Below are 21,725 nucleotides of genomic sequence, written 5' to 3'. Positions count from 1 at the left end.
TATATATATATATATATATATATATATATATATATATATATATATATATATAAATATATAAGTACTGTGTTTTGCAATGCCTTGTATTCCATATTGAAAAGTCTGGCATTTCCTGTTTGGTACAGTGTCATAAAATCATAGGGTGGTTAGAGCTGGAAGGGATCCTAAAGATTGTATATTTCCAAACACCCTGTTGTGGACAGGGACAGCTTTCACTAGGCCAGGCTGATCAAACCCCATCTAACCCAGCCTTGAGCACTCCAAGGGATGGACCATCCACAGCTCCTCTGGGCAGCTTCTGACAGTGCCACTCCAACCTCACAGTCAAAAATTTCTTCTTAATACCTCCTAATGGCTCTTTAATACTCTCATTTCAAGGCCATTCCACCTCATCCTTTTACTTCATAAAAAGAAGTCCCTCTCTGTATTTCTTGTAGGCTTTCTTCAGGTCCTGGAAGGCTGCACTTACATCACCTCAAAGCCTTCTCCTTTCCAGGCTGAAAAAACTCTCAACCTTTAATAAGAGGGGAAGTGCTCCATCCCTCTCATCAAAGTAGTGGTTTTCCCCCAGACTTGCTCCAGTTCCATGTCGTCCCTGTGCTGGGAGCCCAGAGCTGGATGCAGGTTCCAGGTGGGCTCTCCCCGAGCAGAGCAGAGGGGCAGAATCCCCTCCCTGCCCTGCTGCCCACGCTGCTCTGGATGCAGCCCAGGACACGTTTGGCTCTCTGGGCTGGGAGTGCCCATGGCTGGCTCATGTCCAGCCTCTCACCCACCAGCACCCCCAAGTCCTTCTCACAGGGCTGCTCTCCAGCCTTAGAGGCATGTATGGCATCATAAAATCACAGGGAGAGGGATGTGAACAGATCAGAAACAAGGTCCAAGCATGAGGATTGAGGAAAGCATTTCACTTCCAGGCAAATTTTTCTTATGAGTAGTTATATCTTCAACTGAGTCCTGTTTCAAAATGAAGGCAACTGGATATGTGTCATTGGCTGTATAATTTAACTTTCAATCAAAGAGAGCTTTCACTTTTCATTCCAAGGTAATAGCAGCAGTTTTTAACCTCCACCAGACAGCTGGCCAGCACTTCCAAGGGACATCAAAAGCAAAGCGCAACACTCATTCCTGAAACTTACTCAAAATGATAAGGAGACTAAGGGACCATGGCCTCGGGAAGATACTCCTATACTGTCAGCACTTATTGCCCAGGCTGTCCTAGGCTTCCATTTCTTGCTCAGTTAAGCTACCTTACCAATAAATTTTGCATGAGTGAATCACGATGGACCCCTATGCAGAATGATTCCTAGAATATCAGCACAGCGCAGGTTGACACTAAATGTATCAAAGTAAATAAATGTCTGAATTGTAGCCCAGCTGAATGCTGTGAAGGAAGTCAGTTGTTTCCTTTCATTTATCCTTTGTTATAACTAAAGATGAACTCAATTTTGCTTTAATACCAGCCATCTGTGTCACATATACTCTAACCTGATTAAGTATAATTGCCTTGGGTCCTGATTTGATTATTTCATCTCCAGAGTTATTTGTGAAACTGAAGTAAATTTTATATTTTATTCAGTTAAAGCTGATAAAAGATGTACAACAGTTTTTAAAAAAAAAGTTTTAATGTTTTGTAAATTAAAAAATATAGCCTTGATATGCCATAACACTAATACTTAATACTCTACTATTTGTTATTGTTCCATTCCATTGAATGGCAGCATTTAAAATGTCACTAAAATTTTAATTTTCCTCTGTAAAACAAAATGCTCCAGGGGATTGAAAATATTAAGAATTATTTGATCTCAGGAGGATTTTTCATGGAAGTCTTTTATTTATCTTTTCCAAGATAGCCTCTTCTGCAAAACAAACCACACAGACTCATCACTCTGGAGTGGTCAGTACAATGAGCAATTCTGACACCAGAGATAACTTATCTTACATTCTCTGCAAACATCATTAATATTTGCAAGTTTCAGCAGCACAAGAAATATGTTGTGGTTTTTATCAGAATATTAGGAGTAAGTAGACAACTCAGCTTGCCAAATTGTAACATACTGAGTTCTGACATGTAAATCCATAGCTGATGTGCCTACCATAATACAGAGATTTGAGTCTGTTAAACTGAGTTATTGAATTTTTTTTTAAGTAGATGTATAATTTATGAGCTGAAAAAATTCCTGCAGAATTCAAATAATGTGGCTGGCACCATTTTGATAGTGATATTCATATATCTGAGACTACCCACTTTTCTGTCTATTCAGTGGTGTTGAGAGTTGTGTCACACACTGGTCAATCTCGAGTAGAAGTGAATACATAAGAACACTAGAAGTTGTAGTGTGTGAAAGTTCAGTCCCCCTGCTTTAGGGTTCATGACATTTCTAATAAGATTCAAAAGCAGGTTTTGGGAAGACCTCTAGCTAGGTTCCTACTGCATGTCCCACCAAATAATTTAAACTTGGTCTGTTAGCAAAGCTCACCTTGTAGATGTATTATGACTGAGTTTACTCAGCCAGACCAGTTTTTAACTGTGAGCCAGTTTTAGATGCTAAAACCAAACAGAACAAAATTGCTGACAGCTATCACATAAGCATAAGCTTTCTATACACATTAACAGGTGATGGCTGATTCTGTACCTGGTATCAGAAACGCAAATTCAAGAGCTTTAATGAAATTTAAATTGGCGCCTTTGAAAAATCAGAGAATTATATTTTACGTTGACTTTAATCATATCTCTTCTCAGCTAGAGTTGGGAGTTTGTGGTTAGACAGCAAAGCATGAGAACAAGCAAGAGCTGCACCAGGAAGGATTTGTCTACAGTACCTTTGTCTGAAAATCACGTGTGGCTAAAAAGAAGTGAGCAATCAGTACAGCTAAATTGCTCTCAATTTATAGAATTTTCCTGGCCAGATGACAGTTGTTGAACTTCTGAACATCTCTCTCATTTATCAACGGGCAAAGAGTCAAGCACCAATTTTGCTGGTTTATGTCTCAGTTTAGACACTTCACTCAAAAAAGATTTGACAGCAGCTGCTAGCTAGCCATGAACAAGAGCAAGTCTGGGCCTACTTCTCTGCTACACTGAAAGCAGTAGAGATGCAAGGCTAAGATAAGTCAGTTCTTGGAAGAAAATTAATGAAAGCTCTGAATACATGGCAATCACCAGCTCTTTTCATCAGTATGAAAGTTCTTTGGCCTAACCATTCATTAGTGTCTTCCTGAAAGAAACAGGAGTGAAGAGATACTGCAGCAATGCATTACAGTAGGGGTGTGGCATTTAACCCAGAGGGCCTAACGGGACTCTGCTTCTCACTCATGTCAGAGAGGTCATGTGAAAAATTTAGATTTCCTCATTTTTTTTGTTCCATACACCTGCAGAACACCAGAGAAGACACTTTCACCCTTCATTTTTGTGCCCAGCTGCCTGCATAACACATAGCCCCACAAAGGCTGTATATGTTCCCACATCCAAATACACTCCCATATTGGTATCAATGTCTTCTCAATTTTTAGTTGTAAACTCAGATTAACAAAAGTCCTCTATCTTGATGCTTATCATTAGATTGGAATTACTCAAGAAATACATTCCATGATACTAAAAAAGAGCTTTGTGAGTGAAAGCCTGTTAGAATCAGAATTAAACTTATTAATAAGATCCAAGGTAGCAGGATAGCTGTGTTGTGCAACAAACAGGGGACAACTTCCCCTTAACTCTGAGAGAGAAAAATCAGCTGACAAATTTCACTGCTGTGTGCCGAAATAGGAAATGCTGATGCTCCTACATAAGCATACAGTGATAACAGACCTCAGAAAATCTCCCGATTAAAGCTTGTGTAAGATGCCCATTCCAGCCAGCCTCCCTGCTGCGCAGGTACTGCCAATGTCTGAATCACCAAAATCCTGTTGGAGAAGGGACAAATTGAGTGATCTGCTACTGTGTTGTGTAAGGGTGCCCTGCCTGCTTCTGGGCATAGAAAAGGCATAGCTTGCAGGGGGGAGGAGGCAGAAATCTTCAGAACTGCTCCTCATTGCAAACAAAACACATCTCTTTTGTTATACAAGAAATTGGCAAGCAATTGAGGATAGACCCAAGAAATTAAATTACTGCACTTCCATAGGGAAGGTCTCAAGGCCTTGTTACCCAAAGGAAGAAGCTTTTAATAAAGAATGTATACTTGGATGGTGTTCCAGAGAGAGAGCCCAAAAATATTTGCTTCAGTTCCAACTTTTTTGGACACTCTCAAGAAAGACAATAGCATAAGCTATTAGCCAACATGAAAACACAATAAAGAAAAAAAAGCTGCAGAAACGTGACAGTCATGCAAATGATTTAAGTATAGGAAAGATGAATAGGCTACAAGCTAACTGAGAGAAACAGAACTAATGAAGTTTTACCCATGAGGTCTGGCTTTCTCTTGAGACTTAATGCCAGCAAAAAAACCCAAAACAACAGCAAGACCAATATCAGTAATGAAATGCTGTATATTTAAGACACTCAGATTCCTTTAACAATTTCAAAGTGCTCTGCACTTTCACAGCCTGACTTCAAGTCTCATCAAGCTTACAGCAGATTTCAATTTCAATGAAATTGCAAGCAGAAATGCAGTGCCCAGACTTCTTCCAGCTGAGCTTCCAGTTGAGCCTGGTACCCAGCTGAGAGTCAGGGCGTGTCTCTACATCCAAAAGAGAGTGATGCTTCTCCCCAAGGTGTGAATAAGGGAGAGAGATGTAGATGAAATGTTGAGTGCCAGGAGGAACTGTATCCAGGCATTCATGACTGTCAGATGTTGGAGACCAGATTGTCAACACTGGAAGCAGGAGCAAACATTCCTGGAGCTGCAGGGTGTGAGACATTGCCTCTGGCAGCAGGTTCTTGCCACCCCTCTTCACTGTGAGGCAAGTTTACCCTGGAAGCCAAACTACACCCTTCTGTCTGATTCCTTCTTGTTGTCAGAGAAACTGTAAACAGAGATGTTTACACCAAAGTGTTGCAACTGTGCAGCAAAAATAGATGGAAAGACACTCATGAGAGCATGTGGTTTTTTTGCCCCTCATGTTGTTTCTTAGCACAGGCTTTCTTGGCTTGCCACCTGAGGTTTTGCTTTTGTTTTTACCACGGACTGGAGCCAGGCCACAGCACAGATTCCATCCTGCTCCTGATGGTAAGGGACAAAGGGAGGCAGGAGAGCTTTCTCAGACACTTCCTCTTATTTCTTTCTAAATATAGGGCCTATTTCCCCAGGGAAATGAAAGGAAAATAAAAACAACAGTGAAAGCTCATGAAACAAGTCTTTTCCTTGATTTGCCATACAGCTCATATTTTCATGCACTCACACTCATGTGTGATTTGGGGGGAAATACTAAGCAGAAGAGTAGAAACCAAAGGCAAGGGCTGAACCATACCTGATGGACTAAGGTTAGTAGATATCTCTGGAAAAGGTTTAGCAAGTTCACCTCTGCTTTCAGACTAATTCTGTCAGAGAGGGATTCACATCATACTTATAAAGAAGCTCAGATTCTGCTTCCCATTTGTCCTGAACAGCACAGACCACCCCTAAGACAAAATGTTTATTGTATTGAACTGTTCCTTGGGACCCACATTCTGAAGTCTTAACTCGGAGTCACACTATTTCTGAGATTTGCTTTTAGGCATTGAGCTACACCTACAGTTTAGAGCAGCCAGCCTCCTGCACTAGAGCATTTACCTTCCTATGCAGAGCCCTTGGGCCAGCTAAAATCATCACTGGTAGAGCCAGCTATCACTTTCACAGAAAGAAAGCATACACTCCATACTTCAACAGGAACATGAGCATCCACAAACAATGAGTGAGTTTTTTCACTTGCATATTGGCCTGGGAGTGAGAACTGAAGTGGAAGTATTTAGAAAATTTCACGAAAGAAAGTGATAGTCAAGATATTAAATCCTTACGAAAGTCTCTCCTGCCTCCAAGAAATTACTGTTTGCTGTCTTGAAGAACTGTATCTTGAAGCACTTGGAACAGCTAGCTGAAGCTGATTGCTGTGCTGATTTTGCGTTTGGACAAGGGGAAAATAAAAGCAAAGAAAAGGAAGTAAAGCAATGTCAAATTCTGCTTCCAAGTGTCTCTGAACAGGACATGGTATGAGGGAAAACCAATTAACAAGCTACAGAAAAGAAGAATGGCATCACTGAACGTATGCTCTGGAGAAGGAAAGCAGCACTTCATGCAGTTTCCAAGTGACTGAGCAACAACAGCAGGGAACCAATGGCTGGAAAGCAGTTGATGTTAAAACACTGGGCCTCAGAAAATGGCTAGCTGTCTTTAAATAAGAAGAGAAAAAGAGGAAGAGAAGGAAGAGAAGGGAGGGAAGGGAGGGGAAGGAGGAAGGGAGGGAGGGAGGGAGGGGAAGGAGGAAGGGAGGGAGGGAGGAAGGGAGGGAGGGAGGGAGGGAGGGAGGGAGGGAGGGGAAGGAAGAAGGAAGGAAGGAAGGAAGGAAGAAGGAAGGAAGGAAGGAAGGAAGGAAGGAAGGAAGGAAGGAAGGAAGGAAGGAAGGAAGGAAGGAAGGAAGGAAGGAAGGAAGGAAGAAGGAAGGAAGGAAGGAAGGAAGGAAGGAAGGAAGGAAGGAAGGAAGGAAGGAGAAGGAAGGAAGGAAGGAAGGAAGGAAGGAAGGAAGAAGGGAAGGAAGGAAGGAAGGAAGGAAGGAAGGAAGGAAGGAAAGGAAGGAAGGAAGGAGGAAGGAAGGAAGGAAGGAAGGAAGGAAGGAGAGGAAGGAAGGAAGGAAGGAAGGAAGGAAGGAATGCGGAAGGAAGGAAGGAAGGAAGGAAGGAAGTGGCGGAAGGAAGGAAGGAAGGAAGGAAGGAAGTGGCGGAAGGAAGGAAGGCGGAAGGAAGGAAGGAAGTGGCAGGAAGGAAGTGGCGGAAGGAAGGAAGGAAGTGGCGGAAGGAAGGAAGGAAGTGGCGGAAGAAGGAAGGCAAGGAAAGGAAGGGGAAGGAAGGAGGAAGGAAGTGGCGGAAGGAAGGAAGTGGCGAGAAGAGAAGGAAGTGAGGGAAGGAAGTGCGGAAGGAAGGAAGGGGGAAGGAAGGAAGGGAGGAAGGAAGGAAGTGGCGGAAGGAAGGAAGGAAGGAAGGAAGGAAGGAAGGAAGGAAGGAAGGAAGGAAGGAAGAGGAAGGAGGAAGGAGGAAGGAAGGAAGGAAGGAGGAAGGAAGGAAGGAAGGAGGAAGGAAGGAGGAAGGAAGAGGAAGGAAGGAAGGAAGGAAGGAAGGAAGGAAGGAAGGAAGGAAGGAAGGAAGGAAGGAGAGGAAGGAGGGAGGGAGGGAGGGGAGGGAGGAGGGAGGGAGGGGAAGGAGGGAGGGAGGAAGGAGGAGGGAGGGAGGAAGGGAGGAGGAGGAAGGAAGGAAGGAAGGAAGGAAGGAAGGAAGGAAGGAAGGAAGGAAGGAAGGAAGGAAGGCTCCAAACACTGACAGGGTTCCCTGTACAACTCTGGTTTACATTAAGAGAGGAGAGGATTTTGCTGCACTCTGAAGGTGACAGAGGGTCCTGAAAGGGAACTAGTCTTTCATAAAGTAAAAATATTTTCTAACCAACAGAAGTTGCCCAGTCCAGACAGAAGACATCATTTCCTGAATTGCTGTCTCAAGGAATAAATCTGGCACAAGAAGTTTCCACTCCTTTTCTCTGGAGACTCATCTACAACTTCACTGAGCTGTACCTTGAATGCTTTTTCACAGAAGCCAACTGGAAGTGGTTGAAATTAGCTGAGAAACAGTGCTCAGAAGCCTGAGCTCAGGCAAAGGATGAAGCAAATTGGTATCAAAATTGCAGGCTCTGACCAGGACATGGTGTTCAGCTAAACATATTAAAAGCAATCTGGGTGGAGTAAGAGCATGCACCAGGACAGAATCATTAAAAGAATTGATGTAAGTAGTAAGTAAGTCCTTTCTTTCTAAAAATATCAAAATATTTGTATCACAAAACTTAAAGCTGACTGTGCAACTGAGGCTGGCATCACACAAATGGTGCCCTAAGACATACAAAGGGAGGACTAATAATATTATCCTGCTGAAATTTATGATTCTGTTTTAACAATGTCCATTAAAACAAAGCAAAACCGACTCCTCAGGCAGAACAGAATACGGAGATCAAGTTAAACAAACATATAAACAAATCACGTGGGGCTACACATGCTCTGGCAAGCAGCACAGGCCAAGGAAATGCCCAGCATTTGAGAAGCAATACAGCTGTAAAGGATTAGGCACCATGTAACAGAGTATGCAACACCACCGCGTGGACAAAGGTGATGGCAACAGCGCTCACTGCGAGGGCAGAGGAGCTTTTCCAGTAGCCTGCAAGCAAATCAGTTCATGAACGTCCAAGTGACTGCAGGAAAATGTGCAAATGTGGTGCCAGAAATACTGGTAATAGTACTAAGGAGGAGCTACAGAAATAGCAGTGAAAGCTAGAGCCAAGCTTCCTGAAACTAAGGATACAAGTTTAAAAAACACAAAACCCCAAGTACACTGCAATCTGTTCTAGCGCACTCTGGACACACACACAGTTAGAAAGCTGTTCATGTAATTTTCCAACCATGCATGTTGTTGTTCACTACTGCTCTTGGCTTGAGAAGGAGTAGGCAGGGAGCTGACCTTTGCAGAAGGCGCCGCAGGAAGCAGTGGGCACCAGGCTCGTGTGTGAGGAGACGAGGGCAGACGGGGTGTGCTGTACTACAATGAGCCTCCAGCTGAAACCTGTAGGGTGAACAAAAATCTCTCTGGCTCCAGGCGATTGCTGAAAATCATATAGCTTTCCTCAGCCACGTCTGAGGAGGGCAAAGGAAACGCAGAAGGGTTTGAAGAGAAAGGAAGGGTGCTATTCCTAAATAAGGAAGGTGGCAGAGGATATGTTCATAGGGGTGGATCTTGATTTCCCAGGAGATTTGAACAATCTCTGCAACCAGTCTTCCAAAACATTTATGCTGCTTCTCTCCTGATCCACACAAACAGCAGAGGTTACCTTTAGGGCAATAAACTCAGCACATAACTCAGATGTGCTGCCAAGATATTCTTGCATTTAGGAAATAGGAAGAGGAATATGCAGCACTTCTTTCACCTGTCAGAGAGGGCCTGCAGACAAGACAGATTTCCATCCTAGCTGAAATACATCCAAGAGAATCACAGCATAAAACAAAATCTCATAGGCCATCTTGCTTTCAGCATTGATATTTCAAAGAGTTCCCATGTCCATTGCTTTTAAAAAGTCATTAAGAACGCCATAAATTAGATAGAACTACCTAAGTGGTATTTTCCTGTTTGAACAATTTCTTAATAATTACATGGGAATAACATTTTCCTCTTTGCCTAATAAGCAGTTAATTTTCTAGGGACACTCTATGCATTAATGTGTCAACAATTGTTGCTGTCCAACAATCATTTTAACTTACAGAGGAATAGTCAATCCCCCTGTTCCCTCTTCCCCATATTAACAGATTCCCATTTTCCAGTTAGAAATATTTTTAAAGTAGCAGCCATAAGAAAAACAAAACAACTGGTACCTTTTAAACTTAAAATTTCCAGCTAATACAGTATTCTCTGGAGTGCTTCAGTTCTGTGGTTTTGAATGCCTTTCACATAGCGGAGATTAGTTACTGGACAGTGACTCACCAGGACACTTGGCAGCAGTATGTTAGATTTTGTAATGGGAAGGGAAATGAAGACATAATGTAAACTCTTTTGCTTTTTGCTTTTGCTTTATGAAATGACCCTCATTCTGCAACATTTCACACATGGTTTTGTCTTTAAAGGGGAGAACTATACCTTATGCTTTATTAAGAGATATCATAGTCATCATAGTCATCATCAAAACTTTGAGGGATGAGCTTAAAAATCTCTAAAATAAGTAATGCAAGGAATATCAATTTCATACCTGAAGAGCTAATGGCTCTCTATGTCCATGCACCCAGACACACAAAATATTTACCCTCTTGGCTCATACAGAGAATTCTCTGTCAGGGGGCTAGCTCTAGGGATGCTCACAATCCCTGTGCCACATGGATGTCCCAAAGGATCACTCTCAATATTGGCCAGGTTTTGGCGCTGGTGAGACAGGAGCCTCCGTGCTTCCTGTCTTTCCACTTCTCGCTGCAGTCATTTACACACAAGCCAAGGCTGCACAGAGAAGTGAGGTGTGTTTAACCCTTGCACTGGGACATGTTTTCTATTCTTCATTTTTGCACATATTTCTCGTGGGCCTCCAGCCAAGTGTGGGGAAAGAACAGGTAGTAATCAATAAATGCTCTGCACCAAAATGAAGTTGCTCATTTCAGTTCCATTTAGCAAGAGCACAGACAACACTGCTACAAGATTTCTCCCTTCCAATGAGCCTCTGATTTGCTAGGGATGAAGAGAATTTATTCCTTACCTTTTCTATCTTTAAGGTTCCTATATATACAGTAAACTGAAGCAGCCCCCAAGAAATTTTTCATTTTCCATTGTTTTTATATAAGAAATAAAAAACTGCCAATGCAACACCACCCCTTTTCCAGAGAAGAAATTAACTGCTCAGAGTTATCTCTGTTAGTAGCAGCTAAGCAGAACGTGGTTTTTAATTCAGTCAGGAAATCTGATGAAGAAAGACGTGCAAGGCCTGTGTCCTCTTCCACCAATATCCATTTAATGTATATATATGTGCGCATTATTCATGGATTTCTGTGGTTTATAAGGCATTTTTTATTGGTATGAAGACAAATTTTTCCTTCTGCATATAGCGTTCACCAGCAGAGCTGTTATGACCAAGATCATGGGCTAAAATCTGTGGCCCGTGCAAATATGCATATAGTTTACAATGCACTTACAAGTAAAGATACCCAACGGAGCATTCTCCTGTCAGAGGCAAATATCTGAACAACACCAGAGACCTACACTTACGTGTTTCCCTCTTGCTGTAAGGGACGTTAGGCAACTCGAGGAAAATAAGAAAAGGCACTCATGAGTCTCCTCTAATGCAGGACCCTTTGAGGACCATTTGTAATTTGCTTTAAGGACCACAGAGGCTGAGAACTAGGAAGCCAAACTTGATCTACAACCAGTTAAGGATTTCTCAATAAAATTGAGGTTTTAGAGCCTTTTTGAAGCAAACAAAAATTTTGATTATTTTGTAGTGCCCAGCAGAATAGTTTCACAATAGATATACAGCCCACACATCAATCCATATGTCTCTGTCCAAATTTTTTTTTTTTCTAGGACACATGGTTCCTGCAAAGCTGCTGTAACGTGGAAATAGGGCTTTAGTGCTGCTTGTCATCCACTTGCAGACACAGGGTGGCAAATGAGTCCTGGCAGGCAAACCAAGCAGCAGGCTGCATGAACAGAACCAAAGGATACACTTATTTTAAAGTACAAACTTGATCCAAAATGCCTGTTAGCATCAAGCCAAGATAAAGCCTAAAATTCCCTTCAGTCTTGGCACAGAGTTGAAAGCTGATGAGTAGTCCTACCACTTAAAGCACTTTCATTCCTGTTCCAATGTCCCTGGCACAGGGCAGATGGCAGAGCCAGAAGTCACAATGAGCTGAGGATTGTCAAAAAAAAAGAAAAGACAAAATTTCTACATGAGTCATCTCAGGGAAGTGGCAGTGCCTGAAGCTCCAGACCTTACCAAGTTTACTGTGGGATCAGGCATCAAGTGTACAAAATTACTGTTTTTACAGATGCAAGTTGCTTACAAAACACAGAAATTCATTAAGCCCTTGTAAGACAATATCCAGGTAAACATTTTTTGATGAGGCAAAAGCTCAAGTGTTTTTCCTTGAAACTACAGCATGTCCTGGGATAAACTGCACATGTAATGGGGCCATCATCTTCAACTTTCAGCATCAATGTTTAACCTGCTTTGCAGGTACAGCAAAAGACATAATGCAGTGCTGACATAAAAGCCCTCAAAACAGCAAGCTTTTACTTATTTAACAGGTTTTCACCCTGAATAATAGTTTACATTGAATAATTAGCTGGATCTTAAAAACATATCTTCAATGAATAGGTGTGAGTTCAAGATCTATTGTTAATTAGTAGGAATTACAGATATGTTCCTCTCTTTGGTCCACTTTAGAAAAAAATCTGGCTGCTGAGAAAACATAACATCAGTGCTCAGAAGCTTAGGAAAATGACCACAAATATTTGAAGAGACACACATTCCTGCAGAAGACATCAGTGCAATATAGTGCTTGAGAAGAAAGAGCTGAGCTGCATCTTCATGAAAGACTCATTGTACAATTTATGGTTTGGCAGCTAGTCACACTTTGCATAGGACCTAGGACATGATGACATATATCCCAGAGGGCTTTCTCGAGGATCAAGACCAGAGTTAAAAATTTCTCAAACTTCCACCTATACAAGATAGTCCCCAATTTATTATTTTCTTACCATTTTTTACTTGAACTTACATGAAATATTAGGTATTAACTGAGCAAATTATGAACTTCAAATTACCTAGAAGTGTGATATAATGTTCTTATTCTTATGTCAGTGTTCATGCTACTTTGCACTCTGTTCTTTTAATGGTCCATATATGATCCAGTTCTTCCAATTAGGAACCTTGTGCTGAAATCTTTTGCTGCAGCACCCCCAAAAAATAAATGTTGGCAAATTACATAAAATGAAATATTAATTTTATCCCTTTGCCACAAACCAAGTCATCTGAAGTGGGCCAAATCTAGGCTTCAGCAAGGCAATTGGTTTACTTTAAAGGAGTTAATTACTGGGGGGCATCAAACAGACCCACAGCCTACTTCGATGGCAAAAGGTGGGGTAGACTGCCTAGTCCTGTGAAAGAGAGGATTTCTGTCTTCTGAGAGCTGCAGACTATTATGCAGAACTGCTCCTCTGCTTGTCCATCCTGGAACACCTGTGATGGGTGGCTGCAGAGTTGCAGCCCAGCCTCTGGTGGGCTCCCAGCTCACTCTGCACCCCAAGGAAGTCTTGAGGTGGCTCAGAGCAGGGCATACTGTCCAGCTGCACTCTCAAGGGCATAAGCACTTCTACTAGAAAATACATCTTAAAACCTAAAACCAAACATAATTGTCTTCACTGTAGGAATTCCTCAGTGCTAGCAAATTCTATCACAGACTGTAGTGAAAAAGAGATTCAAAGTTTTTTAAACTCATCACACTATCATAAGCAAAAATAAGCATCTCCAAATACTAGCTGCGTGAAGCCTAAGACTGACTGGAGAAGGCAAGTTTCTTTAATTACAGAGTTCTTTGCATACTGTTCCTGTGATCCTTTTCTCGTTGATTTTGGGTATTCTTCCATTAAATGTAGGGCTGCAAGAGCAGGTAATTGAAGAGAAAACTGCTTGAGATATGCAATGCTGGCTTAGCAAAGTCGTAAATAATTTCTGTAGCGTAAAGTAGTTGCTGTTTCCTTTAAGTGTGACTGTTGTTTGGATTTTTGCACAGGCTTGTACTTTTTTAATATTCACTTCTCTTATCTCAGAGAATTTTACTAAAAAGTAAATGTCAATAGTCAAATGAGAGACACTGGAAAAAAATTACATTCCAAAACCAACAGTTCCACAGATTTCTAACAGTATGTTCCTGATTAATGAAGTAGGAAATGACAAATGACTAGCCATGACTGTGCTGGATATACTTTTGCCTTTGACCTTGAGAAGAACTTTTCCAGCTGTAGCAGCACAACAGGAACCTCTTACATGTGGCACAGTTATGCACTCCACAGAGAAGGGGCTGTCTTTTCTACTGAAGCTAATGTGACACATGTATGAGTGAAATTATTTTTCCATACCTACAATGGCTAAATGGATCTTGCAGATCCATTTTAAAAACAGACTGTGATTGTAAATTATAAATGCCCCCAACAGTAAGTTTGTAATGTCAGTTTTAAGCACAAGCAAAGATGATTTGGATAGCCAAACAGACTCCAAGTAAAATACATCTCAATCTCCCTCATTTTCTTGTGCCTGTTGATTTTCTTTTTGACTCCTTGGAAAGTCTGGCTAAAAGGAGTTGGAGAAATTTTACTTGTGTGGCCTCTATACCCCAAAGGTAGAAAATGTGTGAGAGAGCAGAGCTGAACTCCCCAACTTGGCAGTCAGGACTTTGAGATTTGGAGGTTTTTGTCATCTTTTGAAAGTTGCAGCTGAGGTGGCTGATGGAGACAGGCAGCATAAGCAAGTTCACAAAGGAATCTGTCACGGCTCTGTACATCCATAAAGAGCTGTTACAGGAAACAGACAGGGATGTAACCTTTCACATCCCTAACTGAAAAACAGGGGATGGCTGGGGAAGACAAAGGCAAGGAAGCATGGAAAGAGGTAAGATTTCCACATTTCATGGAGCTGTAGACAGTGCCCTGGCTAATCTCCTCTTGCCTCCTTGTAGAGGAATACACTGAAAGGTGCAAATGACAGCTCCAGTGAGAGTGGCAGTGGTGCTGTCTTAGGAGTGGGGTAGATAACCATAAATGACAGACATACACTGTGCTTCTGCCCCAGAAACACACTATACCATCCAAGAACTGGGTCCTTACTGAAGGGGATCATGTAGATATCCCACAACTGCGCCTTCAGGGATGCAGAGGCAGGCCAAAGACAGGGGTATAAATTTCTTTCAACATGAAGAAGCCAGAACTTTTGTCTTAAGTGCTATTCCTTTAGCAAGTCTTTTCAGTGGCAAGTGTTCCAGGATGTAAAAAAAGAGGTTCACTGCTTGCATCTCCACCTGCTTGCGTCACCACCTTACGTGTAGCAAGAGGAGGCCTGGGGAGGGCATTCTGCAGCTTCAAAACTAAATTTTTTGTACAGGAAGGAAGGTTGCTATCAGAAACAGAAAAATCCCTTTTATCTGGTCCACTGGCATGCCTTGAGCACTCAGAGCATCTGCAGTGAAGTCTTGGTGAGTGTATTTGGTCGATGAGAGAAACTCATATAGTTTTTGAATAATTTTTCAAAAAGCCACCAGGAAAATTTCAGATATATTTTTGGATTTTTCATCCCTTTTGACTTTCCTACAAACCACATTAAGAATACACATCATCTTCCCCTTAGGTGCCATAGACAGATGTCTAAACCCTTTAACTATTACTGGCCTGAGGAAGCTTACAGCTACAGTACACCTGTCCACACCGAAGCCCAGATCCAATTTCCTGGCACTCAGCAAATACTGGCACCAAGTCCTGGACAGCACAATTGCAGACTAGTTAATTAGATTGGCTTTCATCCACTGTTTTATGAGATGATTTCAACCAGCAGTAGATTCTATAAAAGCTGTCAAAATCTGCCTAGAAGTTCCTTTTCCTATGGTGAACACTCAGTGCTTGTACAGTGCCTATGGCACATGAACAGCAGTATTAGAGAAGGTTCAAATATAAGAGCTTGATCCACCTTCAAACACACCTGAGTTTGATGACACTGGGGTGCATGATTTTGATTCATTGACCCTCCAGCAATAATGGCCTTTCTAGGTCATTATTGCTGGAGGGTCAATGAATCAAACCTACTTTCTAGGTTTTTTACCTTCCACTCTGGATGATAGTCACACTCAGGACTTTATTCAAATATTATTGCTAGAGGGTCAGTGAATCAAACCTGCTTTCTAGGTTTTTTACATTCCACTCTGGGTGATAGTCACACCCAGGACTTTATTCAAACCGATTCTTTTTAATTCTATTAAAAGAATGTAGGAAAAAAAGCTCATTCCCTTGCCCTGGCTACTTGGGCACATGAGTGGAACGTGACAGGGACATTAACTGACAAACAAAAATAAAGAAATTCAAATTATAAAGTAATTTTTCTAGTTTCACAGCCATGACTTCCCCTCTATTAAATGTTATTGTGTATTTCACCAAAAAGGAGAGGTTCTAGACATTTCTAGGGCTGAACTTTTCTTCGGATCTAAGAGAAACCAAAGTGCACATAATGTTCTTTTAATCAGACACAGTCTGATTTCATTGCTCAGAAATTTTGGGTGCTTATCAATGTACATGTCTTTGCTTCCAGGCCTATACACAGATACTTGAAACATGTCACAATCACAGATGTCTCCTTTACCTTGACACTGGCAATTTTCAATGCAGGGTACTCTTTCAAAACATAGGAACCAAATTTGGTTTTGACAAGATACCAGGAAGTCCAATTAGAGCCCTTATGGCTGTGGATTGTCACTACTTTCTTTTGTTGTTTCTAGATTTATCCCCTTTTAAAACTAATTATTTTCTTGTATTTTATTATTGTTACTTCTCTGAAGTATCCTGTGGTCCCCAAAACCATAAGCTGCAATTTAGCAGGTTGATCTCAGTAGCTATTTCTAAGGAAACCAAGGGGTATGACAAGAAATTGAGATGACTGAGAGAGCTTCTCTTTGTGCTGTTTGATTGATGGAGATTTACACAGGATTCCTTAAAGCATGAAAACTTGCTGTTAACACCAAGTTTTAGCCAGTAGATGACCTCTTGTAGGAAGATATTACATTGTCTTACCATTCAGTATCTATGATGATAATTACATGTCTTACCAAAGGAAATCTTATTTTGCAATGGCACTCAGAAGTGCTAAGTCATGTGCTATGCACCACAAAGCATACAGCAAGAAGATACTATCTGTCATGGTGTTTCTACTGCTTCCTAATACTTCTAACTCTCTTGGCTGTTGCCTTGGTATCTCCAAAAATATGCAGTCCCATAAAATTCCTTTCCCATCACTGTAATACAAGACAGTGATTTTGGAACATTGACCTTGGTCATCTTTGTTTTGAAGGAAAGCTCAGCTGTACTTTGGCAACTGAACAAGTTCAGCTCAGAGGAGTGAAGTTTCTGCTTCATCTCCCTCATGCAAAATTATCTACAAAAGTTACTTTTAACTGCAAGAAGTCCAGCATTGATGGGTACTACTGCAGTCACTACTTCACATCATACTTTCTTCACAAGGAAACAACCAGCAAAGTTCAATTTTCATTTAGCAATTTCAACTGAATTTTTTTGCACTATTTCTCCTAATGTTTTGTCTCTCAATGAATACCAAACGTTTGGAAGTGTTGTAAAACATACTTGAATAAGTCAGGATTTATTTGGTCACTTTTGAAAAGATAAGGTTATTTTCCTGGTTCAGGAAAAAGATAGATGAGTTTAAAATGTTGGACATTTATATTTAAATAATGTAAATTTGACCATTTAATGGTAATAGCTATAGACACTTGTTGGGATGTTAAAGAATTCTCTTTCTTTCATGATGCTATGTAATTTTTGCCCCTTTTATGCATAAAATGAAGTTTGTACAGCCAGAAATTTAAATTAAAATACACCATTTTTAAACCCATAGATGATATAGGGTTATTGTTCTTTTTGATGGTGAGGACATCCCGCAGAAGAGCACAGATAAGCTACATAAAGCATTACTGCCTAGAAATATGGGATTTTTCCCCCTAAATTTAAAAATAGTGCTAATTCCTGAAAAAGACTACTCTGAAAAGATAATTTTTCATAATTCCACACACTACCAACAGCAGTAATTTGTGAAGCAGTAATTTAACTCCTCATTTTACCAGTTTGTCTCATCCTTCAGCTGCTAGGTCTCTCCAAGACCTAGAAAAGTGAGTCAGACTTTGTAGTACAGATTCATCTGCAAAGTCTGCCAAAAATGAGAGCCATTCACATCTGGTAATTTTGTCTTGGTTTCCTTAATGTAAATTCATGGCAGTGAATTGGCTGAGACTGTCAAAAGATTTCATAAGGGCCACCACTTGAATCAGATAGTCACCATGTCACTGATGAGATTATAGATTTAAAATAGGTAATTGGTTATTACAGCTTCCCTTGACTACCCAGTCCCATACAAGCCCCCAACTAGCACCCAATAATTTTTTTACCTAAGTATCTTAAAAATTAGTCTCAACAAGCTCTTCACTGATTCAGTTTCCCACAGTATTTTGCAGAAGATATGTATATAAATTAATTCAGGCATTGCAATCAAGCTAAATATTAAGTGGTATCAGCACAAATACAAAACAACATTGAAGCATGTATAAATTATGAAGTCAGTATTTTACAGTAGTTCACAGAGCATCATAGAACTTCTCTCATTAGCAGACATTATTTCTGGCATGAAAACGACCAGAATGTAGGCCAGAAGCATGTCCTCTGGAAGGATCTTTACATGACAGGAATCTACAGATTACAGTACAAGCAAAATAGTATTAAAGTGCAGTAGCATTCCCCTTTATTTCAAGTATTTCCAGATAAATAAGAAGGCCAGGGAAAAGTCTAGTACCGCTTATTTATATGATAGCAACTGGATTGCCAATCAAGCACCAGATACTCACCTGTGGTGAAGATGCAAGATGTACTGCTGTATTTTACAAAATGTGATTCTCTCTATCCTTGCCAGACAGTACACTCAGCTCTTTCATGAAGTGGTGTGGGTAGAACAGACACATGCCCACTTTTATAATGTCAAATTGGGCCTCCTATTTCAGCCTTCTTTTACTTTTCTGGAGAATCTTTTCATCCATAGTGAAGCTGTGTGTATTTTCCTGCACTGTGTCAAGAGAAAATTACTGAGACCAAACAAGTTCGTATTAATGAGCCATGGAAGGCAAATACAACAGCATCAGTTATTTCATGAAAATGAATAATTTTGTTTTCTCATGCCTGCAGGCAGAGAGATGGGAAGTAGTAATCCCTGGAGTACATTAAATTTTTATTTCTGAAATTTAAAAAATTCTTCAAGGATTATATTGTAAGGAAGTGCATCATTGTACAGATAATGACCCACATATCCATATTTCAATATGTGGAGTAATTCAGCCCCAACATACCTGGGATTTTCTGACTTCTCAGTTCAGAAAAGAAAAGGCTGCAGTATTATTTAGTTTTTCATCATTCTTTTACATTTCTGCCTTCTGTACCCGAAGACATGTTCCTCCTCCTTGCAGTTCTCCCCCACCAACTTCAAAGCTGGAAGCAAAACTATAAGAAAATTGTTGTCACTAATAGCAAGAACATACCAAAGATGACAAAAGAGAGCCCTAAATCAATGAGAAACATGAGAGTGCAGCAGAAAGAGCAAGCGCTGAGTGTTGGTGTGAAGCTTTGACAGAGGGATAGGGAAGTCCCAGCACAGTGACCTGTTCCAGAGAGGAGGTAAGCTTGCTTGTGCTCTGAATGTCTCTCATGTCCACCACAATCAGATATCTGTCTCGTAATATCCTGCTCAATTTAAGTTCTTCAAGTAACTGAGACTAGGGAGGCACAGCTACAGATTACAGCCTAGACATAGTCCCAGGCATAATGATGCAGGCTGCTAAAGATAGATAAAATAAAAAAATCTCTCTCTCACTGGGAGGGTTTGAGCTTTTTCCTAGAGAAAGGTTATTTTCTAGAAAAAAAAAAAAAACCTGTTCAGTCATTTCCCAGTTTTGCTTGTGTCTTGTCTTGTAGGGGATACTTTACCTAAAAAACAACCTATGGCTATAAATTGGAAATTGGCATGACCCCATGGGCAATGCTCAGTCCATCAGATGAGGCTCTGGCCCTGGAAGAAAATCTCTGTTTGGATGAATTATTCACTCAGGTTATACATAGTATATCGACAGTGGTGGCTAATAAGCAGCAAAGGAGTTTACTAGGAATTGAATACTACACCATGAAGGAAATAATCTCTTCTCCTTGTAGCATAGGTTGGGTCAGATGCAAGTTCACTCTACACCACATCAGTGAGGGTTTGGTGTGTGTTAAAGGTTGTGCAGGTTTCTACCCTGTAGAAATTAAAATGGGCATTATTAATGTGACACAGGCCTTAGTTAGATGGTTGGCACGAAACGTGTTTGGGAGAGAGCTTCAGAAAGCACTCATGGAAACTCTACCAGAATATTGACTATCAAATTAGACAACTGGCTTGTTTGGAATATAATTAGCAGATATTTATGGAGAAGAGATTAGCCAGCCAAAATCTAATCCTGGACAGAAAAAAGGATAGAGTCCAAAGCATTCTTCAGGAGTATATGAGCTATTCATTGCTATTCACTGGAAGACTTTTTTTTCTCATCATGTTCTAATTTGGAAAAATTTGCCATCTGAATAGGTCTACATCCAAGACCAAGACTTTGCCTTTGCTGAAGTCAATGGAATAGCTGTTAAATGAAATCTAAAATGTCAAGAAAATCCTTTTCCTTACTATTCTGAACTAGAAAATTTAAGCTTTAGTGTTCAAAGTGATTTGAAGTAACCTACTGAAAAGCAAATAAAAGGCATACTCAAAAGAAAACACAAGGTTATCTCTAAGGAGATAAAAACTATCTTGATAAAACCCCTGTTTGTCATAACATCTTATATAGCAACTTATACATTGATGAAGTATATATTAGGTATTTGTAGGTCTTTCAAGCATATTTTAGGGCTGTTACCTTTAGCTCTCAATCTGCCTTTCAGAAATATAGATTAATTTGCAATATTCCTTGCTCCATCCCAAAATTCATGTTTTCCCATGGCTCACACCTAAGTGCATTAGTATCAGGGCACTATTACTGCTCACCAGCAGTTTAATTATAGAGCTGTCAGAAAAGAAAACAAAATATTGAACTCTTGTTACATCAGGGATAGAAAATCAAATCACAAAAGGTTACTACAGAAGCCCTAGTCACGGGAGTACAAATATATTCAAAGCAATGGGGCTGCATGGATGTCGCTTTGGAGAATGCTTCATCTCCCCACATAGCTCTGTAAGTTACATGAAATTACTCTATTGCCCAGAATTACTTCAGGGCAAGTCCATTCACATTGACACAAAGCACAGTGCAGTGCTTAAGCACCACTCTCTAAACAAGCAACCCAACCCTTTCAGCCTTGTTGTCTGAGTCTTGACTATAAAAGCTACCAAGGACACAGAAAGCACTTGGCTGTATTCAATGCAAGTGATTAGGTAGGACAATGTAAAATTAATAATAGCCCTTATTTTTTCATCTACACAGCAAATCACAGAGATAAGGGGTTTTTCTTTAGACAGAGCAATATTTGCTGAGATCTGAAGCAAATAATCATGTAGGTCAGCTTGGAGACAGCGAGAGTGTCATTTTAATTTGTACCAAGACAAAAAATAAACAAAGTGCACCAGATTGGGTGACAACAAGACACACAAAAAAGATACAGACAGGGATGATGGATCCTGGGTCAACAGAACAAAATAGAACAAAAAATGGGCTTAGACAACTGCATCGAAAGCAATTGCGCATTTTAACTTCAGTGTGACAATCTGGTCATAGGCCAAGGACAGCCACCCTCACACCCCAAACAGCCAAAACAGCTATGACTCTATACTGAACAGCCTATTTTTCCCATTTTGACAAGACTCAGAATACAGCTCAGCTATATATATATTTGCCATGTATCTGGTTATAGAAATGCCATGAACAAGCTCTAAACAGCACATTAACAGGGGACAATAAAATTAAGGAGCACTACTGCTGTTACTGGGGAGTTAATTTGAGTTCCAGGTTTAGATAGCTTGCAAGGCCTGGCATGATTAAGCAATAGTTGATGCACAATGTAGTATCATAATTCTGGTATCCATCAATCAAAGGCCTTATGGCCTTAACTCAAAATGCCTTAAATTCAATGAGGAAAAAGGAAAAAATATATATATATAACAAAGAAAAAAAAAAAACAGAGAGACTGGGAAAATTTTTAGTGAAGTTGAATCAGCTTTGATTTACTACTTGACATTTTTGGTTTGGGCTTGGTCTGTAACATC

The sequence above is a fragment of the Zonotrichia leucophrys genome, chromosome Z (assembly GCF_028769735.1).
Source record: "Zonotrichia leucophrys gambelii isolate GWCS_2022_RI chromosome Z, RI_Zleu_2.0, whole genome shotgun sequence".
In the NCBI taxonomy this organism is placed as follows: Eukaryota; Metazoa; Chordata; class Aves; order Passeriformes; family Passerellidae; genus Zonotrichia; species Zonotrichia leucophrys.
This window is presented reverse-complemented; position numbering follows the sequence as displayed.